The sequence below is a fragment of the Phyllostomus hastatus genome, unplaced genomic scaffold, assembly GCF_019186645.2.
Source record: "Phyllostomus hastatus isolate PE091 unplaced genomic scaffold, TTU_PhHast_1.1 phas_contig_29, whole genome shotgun sequence".
Taxonomy (NCBI): Eukaryota; Metazoa; Chordata; class Mammalia; order Chiroptera; family Phyllostomidae; genus Phyllostomus; species Phyllostomus hastatus.
Genome location: NW_025333835.1, coordinates 29,744,716 through 29,754,890, shown reverse-complemented (window position 1 = coordinate 29,754,890; position 10,175 = coordinate 29,744,716). Strand labels below are relative to the sequence as shown.

General features: G+C 35.9%; 1 long non-coding RNA gene across 1 annotated transcript; it reads right to left on the bottom strand.

The window, feature by feature from the left end:
- Positions 1-5,462: 5,462 nt before the first annotated feature.
- On the bottom strand, positions 5,463-9,094 carry LOC123818635. Its single transcript, XR_006785670.1, has 3 exons — positions 9,035-9,094; positions 8,019-8,175; positions 5,463-5,959 (listed from the first exon to the last, which is right to left on the bottom strand). It is a non-coding gene; the product is annotated as an uncharacterized LOC123818635 (long non-coding RNA).
- Between the last annotated feature and the right edge of the window lie 1,081 nt (positions 9,095-10,175).

Sequence of the window (10,175 nt, the reverse complement as noted above, 5' to 3'; positions counted from 1 at the left end):
TTCATCTGCATGAAAAAGGACATAAAAACCTTGAATAGGAACCAGATGGAAATGAAGAAGGCACTGGCTGATGAGGAACACACTAGAAGGGATGAAGAACAGGCTAGATGAAGTAGAGGATCAAATCAGTGAGCTGGAAGACAAAGTAGAAAAAAAGATACAGGCACAGCAACAAAATGAAAAAAATACTCTAAAAGAATGAGGATAGCCTAAGGGAGCTTTGGGACAAGTTGAAACATGACAATATTTGCATCATAGGGATACCAGAAGGAGAACAAGGAGCAAGGGATAGAAAACCTGTTTGAAAAAATAATGGTGGAAACCTTCCCTAACTTGGTGAGGGAAAAAGTTACTCAAGTCCAAGAAGCACAGAGCAGCCCAATCGAGATCAACCCAAAGAGGCCCACTCCAAGACATGTTATAACCAAAATGGAAAAATTTAAAGACACAGAGACCATCTTAAAGGCAGCAAGGGAGAAACAGCTAGTAACATACAAGGGAGCTCCAATAAGGTTATTAACTGATAAACACTACAAGCTAGAAGGGATTGGCAAGAAATATTCCAAGTAGTAAAAAGCAAGGACCTGCAACCAAAACTACTCTATCCAGCAAGGCTCTCATTTAAAATGGAAGGTGAAATAAAGAGCTTTCCAGACAAAAGAGGGCTGAAAGAGTGCATCTCCACCAAGCCAGCACTGCAAGAGATGCTAAAGTGACTGCTTTAAGAAGAGGAAGAAATAAAAAGGGAGAGAGAGAGAGAGAGAAGGAGGACACAGGTACAAAGGGAAAAATAGCAATGAATAAGTACCTATCAATGATAACCTTAAATGTAAATGGATTAAATGTTCCAATCCACAGGCATAGGGTAGTAGAATGCTTAAGAAAACATGACCCACATACAAGTTGTCCACAAGAGATTCACCACAGAACAATAGATATTCACAGACGAAAAGTGAAAGGATAGAAAAAATATTCCACAGAAATTAACATGATAAAAAAGGCTGGAGTATACATACATCAGACAAAATAGACTTCAAAACAAAGGCAATAACAAGAAACAAAGAAGGTTGCTTCATAATATTTAAGGGAGTAGTCCAACAAGAAGATATAACTCTTATAAACATATGCTCCCAATATAAGTGCGCCTACATATATAAAGAAAACTTTGGAGGACTTTAAGAAAGAGATAGACAGCAACAGTCAATGTAGGGGATTTTAACACCCCACTGTCAACAATGGATAGATCTTCCAAACAAAAAGTCAACAAAAATACTGAACAACACTTTAGATCAAATGGACTTAATTGATATTTATAGAATATTTCACCCTAAAGAAGCAAAACACACATTCTTCTCAAATGTGCATAGATCATTCTCAAAGGCAGACTACACAAAACAAACCTTAACAAATTCAAGAAAACTGAAATCATACCAAGCACCTCCTTGGATCACAGTGACTTAAAACTAGAAACCAACCTAAAGAAAAAACAAACTCAGAAACATTCAAATACATGGAGGCTGAATAACAGATTATTAAATAATGAATTGGTTAACAATGAGATCAAGTAAGAAATCAAAAAGTACCTGGAAACAAATGAAAATGAACACACCACAATCCATAACCTATGGGACATGGCAAAGGCAGTCCTGAGAGGGAAGTTCATAGGAATATAGGCCCACCTGAAAAAGATAGAAATATTTCAAATAAACAGCCTAACCCTACATCTACAAGAACTGGAAGAAGCATAACAAACAGAGCCCAGAGCAAGTAGAAGGAAGGAAATAACCAGGATCAGAATAGAATTAAATGACACAGAAACTAAAACAACAATCCAAAGGATCAATAAATCCAGGAGCTGGTTCTTTGAAATGATAAACAAAATTGACAAACTTTTAACCAGATTCATCAAGAAAAAAAGAGAGAGGACCCAGATAAATAAAATCAGAAATGAAAGAGAAAAAGTAACAACCAATACCACAGAACTACAAAGGATTGTAAGAAATTACTATGAATAACTATATGCCAAGAAATTGGACAACCTCTGTGAAATGATAAATTTCTAGAAACATACTATCTCCCAAAACCAAATCAGGACGAAGCAGAAAGCCAGAACAGACCAATAACAACTAGCAAAATTGAAGCAGTGATCAAAACACTACTGACCTACAAAAACTCTGGACCAGACAGCTTCGTAGGTGAATTTCACCAAACATTCAAAGAAGAGCTAATACCAATCCTTCACAAACTATTCCCAAAAATTCAAAAACAGAGGAAACGGCACTGTTTCATAAGGCCAGTATTATCCTCATCCAAAAACCAGTAAAGACACAACAAAGAAAGAAAATTACAGGCCAATACTTCTGATGAACAAAGACATGAAAATCCTCAACAAAATACTAGCAAACCAGATCCCACAGTACGTTAAACAGATCATACACCATGATCAAGTGAGATTTATTGCAGGGATGCCAGGATAATACAATATTCACAAATCAATAAATATGATACATCACAGAAACAAAATGAAAGGCAAAAATCACATGATCATATCCATAAATGCGGAAGAAGCATTTGATAAAATCCAGCATCCATGTGTGATAAAAACATAAGATGTTAAGGTAAGAACATCTGGCAAACTTGTAGAGAATTTTTATAAAAATTTGAGCCAAATAGTGGATACACACAGAAGCAAGATTATAACAGACTGAGAAAATGCTTCTCAGAATGGAAGCTTGCAGCTGCTTTTACACATTTTTTCTTTTTTTGTTGTTCTTTCTTTCTTTTATGCATTTTGAACTAAAGAATATGAGCGAGGTGACATGAAGATGGGAGAAAGCAAGGTGGGGATTGAATTACAAGATAATAGATTATGTGTTCTCTTAAGGGTTGCTTCAATTATTTCAAAGGTATTAAACTAGCTGATTTTGCTTCTGAGAAACCTGGAAAAAGGCAAATTAAAAGGACTATTATCCTAGATGCACAGAAAAAAATAGACAGGGCTTGCTTAAAGTAAAGATAAACCTTTTACTCAAAAAATTATAAGCCTGAAGCATGACTACTCATATGACCTGTCCAGTTAGGAATTTATGATCAGATTACCCTGTGAGGCTGCTTTTTGTAGAACTGCTTTCCGTCCACACATACTTACAGGAAAGTATGCAATTCATAATTGTACAGCTTAAAGCTTTTTCATAAAGGGAACAAACACACACGACCAGTACCTATATATTAAGACACAGACTATTTCCAGAACCCTAGAAAAGCTTCTGGCTCTCTTCCTGTCTCTCCTCCCATACAAAGGGTAACCATGTTCTGACCTGTAGCAACATAAACTAGTGGTGACTAATTTATAGTTTTGACTTTGTGTACATGGAATCATACTAATATGTATAATTTTGAGTATGATTCTTTTACTTAACTTTATGTTTGAAAGGTTTGTTGATGTTGCTGAGTGTGGTTGCAGTTAGTTCATTTTTGTTGCTGTGCAGTAATTGTGACCCTGTAATCCACACCCTGACTTGTTTCCCCCTACCTCTACGTAATCTTCCCCCCTTAAATTCAAATGTGTAAACGAAACTGCAAAATTGTTATTCTCTGGAGCAGTTAAGATCTTTCTCTCTTGTGTATGTAGTAAGTTTGGCTCAAATAAACCCTTGTAAAAATTTCTCTACAGGTTTGGACATTCCTAGCATTGACATATTCCACTGTGTGAATATACCATATTTGTTTAACCTGTTTTACTGAATATATATACACAATGGACCTTTGAGTTGTTTGTGGTTTGGGGCTTGCATTCGTTTCCTAGAGCTGCTGTAACAAAGAATCACAAACTGAGTGGAATAAGCAACAGAAATTTGTTACCTCTCAGTTCTGGAGGCTCGAAGTCAGAGATCAAGTGTCAGCAGGGTTGGTTTGTTGGGAGGGTTGTGAGGAAGAATCTGTTCTATGCCTCCTCCCTGGCTTCTGGTGGTTTTCTGGCAATCTCTGGCATTTCCTGGTTTGCATAAGGATGACTTTGATCTCCACCCTCATCTTCACATGGCATTCCCCCTGTGTGCATGTCTCTTCCAAATTTCCTCTTTCTGAAAGGTCACTAGTCATATCAGAGTAGGGCCTCACCCTACTGCAGTTAACATTTGGGTTATTTCTACCTGAGTTGTCTTATTTGATCTTTACAATTATTACCCCAGTAGACTTGAATTTGAAGGCTGGCTCTGTAGCTCACCAAAGCTGGCCTAGTCAAATGTTTCTTAGCACATTAGTTTTTTCATTTGTAAAATAAAAATAAAATTACCCACTTTACTATACTGGAATGAGGATTTAATAAAATAACAAAATACCTAGTATAGTTCCTGTCATATGGTAGATACTTAATACATGGCAACTAGTAACATAATGACTCATGTTTATAGTAGACAATTCTAGAATCTGTTTCATGACTTTCAGGATAATCTAGACTAACATATGTAATGTATCTCCTGCTTCATGAAAAGTTGCCTTAGGTCATGTATACATGACATATCCTAAAGATAATTTTACCTTCTAAAGTACTGAAATCGTTGAAGGATGACAAGAAACATTTCTGAAATGTGTACTTTTATTCTACAAGCGATCTACTTGCCAACCTCAGAGAGGTTAAAATGTTAGTTCAGAGTTCAGTTTTATGGAGTACCCAATCACTTGTCTTTTCAAGGAAAATAAGTTTAATATTATTTATCTGGCAAATAAGGAAAATCATATCTCTAAGGAATATGGCCCTAATAACTTACTGGAAATAAAAACATCTTCAGACTTAACTGAGACCATCTAATTCTCAGAGGGAGCATCTGGGAAAATAAATGACCAAACTTTCCAGGAGAATTCTTAATGAACTTTTATAAAATCTAGATTTAGATTGCCTTTAATGTAAAATATTAATATAAACCATAAAGAACTTTTAAGTATGCCTTATAATTTTAATAGCTAAAGTTGTATAATAAATATTTTTCTGATTATAGAAGACTTGAAAACATACAAAAAGAACAAAAAGTTTATTTCCTGGTCTTTTTTCCTAAGCATAGTTCTTTTGGGGGGCCTGGAGGAGTAAATATGGTGAATGATTCTCTATATTTGATTTCATATCCTTTTTCCCTTCAATCTTATAATCTACTACCCTACATAGGATTTTTTCCAAAGTGATGAAAAATTTTTTATTAACACAGTTCAGGAGAGTGAAATAGCAAAGTAATTAAGAATGTAGACTTAAGCCAAATTTCTGGGTTCAAATCTTGGTCCCAGCAGTTGCCAGCATTAACCTGAGTAAGTTACTACTTCTCTGTGTCTTAGTTTCTTCATTGAAAAATGGAAATATTAACAGTATACATACCTGATAGAGGTGGTATAAGTATTAAATGTGTTAACTTTAACACATTAATTCATACATATTTATTGAATACATATCAATATTTTAATAGTGCATCACATGCTAAGCATTCTATAAATGTCTATTATTATTATTATTAGCAGCTATTAATATTCTTTAGTATGGTACTGTATTGAAATCTTAAAATAAGACACATAATAATTGACTAACTACACTTGAAACTTATAACATTATTTATGGACAAATTATTTATAATGCTTTCTCAGTTTAAATTTTAAAATCTATAAAGTATATCAAGTCAAGTAGTATGAATTCTAATCCCTAATTTTTTTAATTTATGGAATAATTTTGTGATTTTTGTTTAATTTTATTTTTTGTGTGGACATAAACTTTCAATTCATTTGGCTAAATACAAAGGAGCACAATTGCTGGATCACGTGGTAAGAGTATGTTTAGTTTTGTAAGAAACCACCAGACTGTCTTCCAAAGTGGCTGCACCATCTGCATCCCCAGCAGCAGTGAGTGAGAGTTCCTGCTGCTCCAAGTCCTCACTGTTGTGATGTTATTTTCCACGTGTTAAAGGCATATATATCTTCCCTGAAAAACATAATTTGTCAGATCTTCTAAAGAAAGTGCTTAAAAGTACAAGCAAAAATTAAACTTCCATTCCCCAGGCCCACTAACCACTTCCTCATATCAACCAGTTCAATAACTATATATGGCTAGTGGCTACCACATTGGACAGAGTAGACCCATGAGGTTCCATCACTACAGAAAGTTCTACTGCACAGGGCTCTATTTAGGTCTCTCGGCAGAAAGTGGAATGTTTAGATTATGTATCAATTAAAGAGTACAAGAGTAACATGCTTTTGATCCAATTGAATTCAACTATGCAATATTTAGTAATTAAAATTTTTCTATTATGATCCAAATTTATATCATGAAAACTAGATCAATCATCAATCATCTAAGGATCAAATGCAAAAAAACAATGTGTGAGCGTGATATACACATCTTATTTCACAGTTTTCTTTTCTGCAATAACCGAAAAGCTCCTCTCACCATGCTTAACAAATGTTATCTTTTAAAATACTTAATAATGTAACAGATTAAACACAGCTTTAAAAACTTTTTTACAATGAAAAATCACAATTTACTCAGAAGTAGAAAGACTAATATAATAAACTTCTTTGAATCCATCACCCAATTTCAACAATTATCAATTGATAACCAATCTTTTTCATCTATAGCCTACCTGCTCTCACCCCTTCTGCTCACTGAGTTCTTAATATTATCAAATATATAGTCATTAAACAAATAAAGGAAACCAGTTAGTATTTCTGACTTTTACATCAAATTTCAAAGTTGAAAGCGCATGCGATATTGTCATCTGTTCAAGGTCACTGATCATTTTGTGTCAGAAACACTACAGATCAATATTCAGGAAATGAGAGCAGTATGTTTTAATCTATTATTTGCTAAGAACAAAATGAAGCTTTAAAAATAGACTAAAAAATAATCAATAGGAACAGAGGTACTTAGGCTATCAAATTATTCAAAGTAGACCAAATAATCTTAATAATGTAAACAAGTTACTACCTCATACCCATTAGGGTAGCAACCATCAAAAAACAGAAATTAAGTGATGGCGAGGATGTAAAGAAATTGGAACCCTTCTGCACTTCTGGTGGGAATGTAAAATGGTACAGCCACTGTGGAAAGCAGTATGATGGTTCTTCAAAGAATTCAAAATAGAATTACCATGTGATTCAGCAACTCCACTTCTGGGTATATACTCAAAAGAATTGAAAGCAGGATCTTGAGGAGATATTTGTGCACCCATGTTCAGGCAGCATTATTCCAAATAGCTAAAACATGGAAGCACCCCAAGTGTCCATGGAAAGAGGAATAGATACACAAAATGTGGTATACAAATACAATGGAATATTACATGCCTTAAAAAGAAAGGAAATTCTGACATGTGCTGCAGCATGGATGAACACTTGAGGACATTGTGCTAAGTGAAATAAGCCAGCCAAGAAAACAGTAATACTGTATGATTCTACTTACATAAGATACTTAGAGTAGTCAACATTGTAGAGACAGAAAGTAGAGCGGTGGTTGTCAGGGACTAGGGGAAGGGTGAAAAAAGCGGGGATGTTACTGTTGAATGGTATAGAGTTCCAGTTTGCAAGATAAAAAGAGTTCTGGAGATGGTTGGTTGTGATGATCATGCAACAACATGAGTGGATTTGCTTAATACCACTGAACTGTATACTTTAAAATGGCTATGATGGTAAATTTTGTTATGTGTATTTTATCAGATTTTTAAAAGTTGGGGGGCAAGAACACACCACACTGCTATTCGCAACAGAAGGCAAACTATATAAAGCGTGAGACAAGATGGATTATGTGTTTTGCACATGTGTTTGCAAATCTAGCATACACAAATAGGTAAGCAATCCCTGTATATCTTGAAAGAAAAATATTATTCATATAGGAACTTAGTTTAGGCTTGGAGATTTTGTAATTTCTATTTAAGGTGGAAAAAATAATTAATAGTATAAATATGAAGAAAACATAAATAGCTGATGACAAATGTCTGCACTGATGGGCAAAAATAAGTTGATCTGCTCAGATAAAAGATTCTACTCACAGGCCAGCAGAGATGGAGAATGGATTCTGAAACATTCAACCAACTTAGCATAGAAATTCAGACATAGGGGTGAATAGACGAGACATACTGTCATTTGCATGGAGGTTACTAGTTGGATTTACTGGTGCATTGGGAGATTTGGTAACCATTGTAGAAGCTGTATGGTAAAGAGAAAGGTAAACAAAGAATCAACAGTACAGATGAAAAAAACAAAAACAGGAAACATAGCTGAATACAGACCCAGTTGTTTCAGATGAGGTGTATGTATGAATTTGAGTTACAATTTATTTTTCATTTTTTAAAAATCTGTAGACATTTATAAAATAGACTACATGAACTCTGAGATCCTGTCCACTCTAAGTTTAATAAGTTTTGATAAGTTTTCTAAATTTCAGTTGCCTTTTGAAATTTTAATTTGCATTCTAGCTCTTCTCTGGTCAATAACTTGTTGGCTTTTTAAAATTTTAAATTCAATCATTCAGTCGTTCACCCAGTCATTCTTTGCTTTACAAAGTACCTACAACAATATTTTATGGCATTGTGGTATATAGTGAGGTCACAAAAATAAATCAGGTGTCTTTCCTGCTCTCAAGGAGCTTGGTATCCATAGCAAGGCAAACAGGTATACAGGTAATTTCATTATTTAAAAGGATAAGGATGACTGGGGTGAAGAAGTGGGCTAAATGAATTTCTGGCAGGGACTTTTAAAGGTAAAACCTGGGGGAAAGACACACAGTGCCTGGAAAAACTGCAGGTAGTTAAGCATTCTTGGGGAAAAGGGTGATGAGCAATTGGGCTGTACGGTTAGGAGTGGCTTTGTAATTAACATCTCCGTTTGGCATGCTAAGGACTTGGACTTTATCCTAAAGGCAAAGGGAAGTCAGTTAAGAACTCAAACTAGAAATATGAAAACACAAATCTAAATAAACTAATCTGAAGATTATGTGGAAGTGTATTCAGAAGACTAGAGGCACGTAGGGAAACTGAAAGAGAAAGGTAGTAATCTTTATCCTTACCTAGACCCAAAAAATGACAGTGGACACTCAGAGGCAGGAATAGCGTCCAGAGATCATTGAGGAGGTAGAAATGGCTTGATGTGTTAAAGGTCCCACCCTGGTTTTTAAAAGGTCTAGGGGCGGGATCTTGGAACCAACAGTTCAATAACATTTCCCAGGTAAGGCTGTTGATTAGTCAGGTATGGGACCCACCCGTGCAAACTGCGTCTCAATGAGCTTGAGCATGAAAAGAAAAGGGGGGGGGGATGGCAATGAAAGGGCCAAGGGGAGCCTTTTTATACAGGTCAAAGAGACTCTGCTGTTCCCTTGCTAAAGGAAGCAAACCAGCAGCAGGGGAGGAGCTGGAGGAGCTGAGATCGTGGAATGTTGCAAGGGAAAGATTTCAGGAGAAGGAAGATCTCGGTTCTGAGAGAGGAACGAAAGAAGAAAGGATAGGAACATACACCCAGACAGCTGGGGAGAGAGTGATAGGAATAGGGTTGAAGGAATTCTACCTTGAACTCCCTCCTTTTCACTCAGTGGAGCAGGTAGTGGGCACCCAGGACCTTTTCTGAAAGGGCCAAGGTACATAAGAGGGGGCTCACAAAAGAAAGATAAGCAATGGATAAGTTTTTAGTATAATTATGTCTTATGTAATATTTGGAACACACCTAAACTAAAAAGTAATTTGAAATTCAAATTTAACTGTGCATCCTATATATTATCTGGCAACCCTGTATGAACACTTGAAAAACCAGACGTGTGGATTATGACCTAGTACCTAAAGTTAAGGTTGAAGTTTACTATGAAAATCCCCTGCATTTATTAATACTTATTGGCAAGCAAGACTCACTGTCAGCAGCAGACAGGGTCATGGACACATGCCCATAGTATGGCACAAACCACAAGCAACGTTGACCGATTAGCTGGTCCCTGCCAACCTGCTTCTTTCCTGTGTCTGCTTCTGCCCCGTTTCCCGGAAACATCCCCTTTCACTCTGACCCAGCATCCGTGTTTCCGAACAGTGGATCGTATGTTAGGATTTTGTTATCCAGATTTGAAAAATCCTGGTTGTTTCTCTTGCACTACACTAAGCCAGCTACCCTGATAGGGTAACCAACTGTCCCAGTTTGCCCAGAACTGAAGATTTCCCAGGACGTGG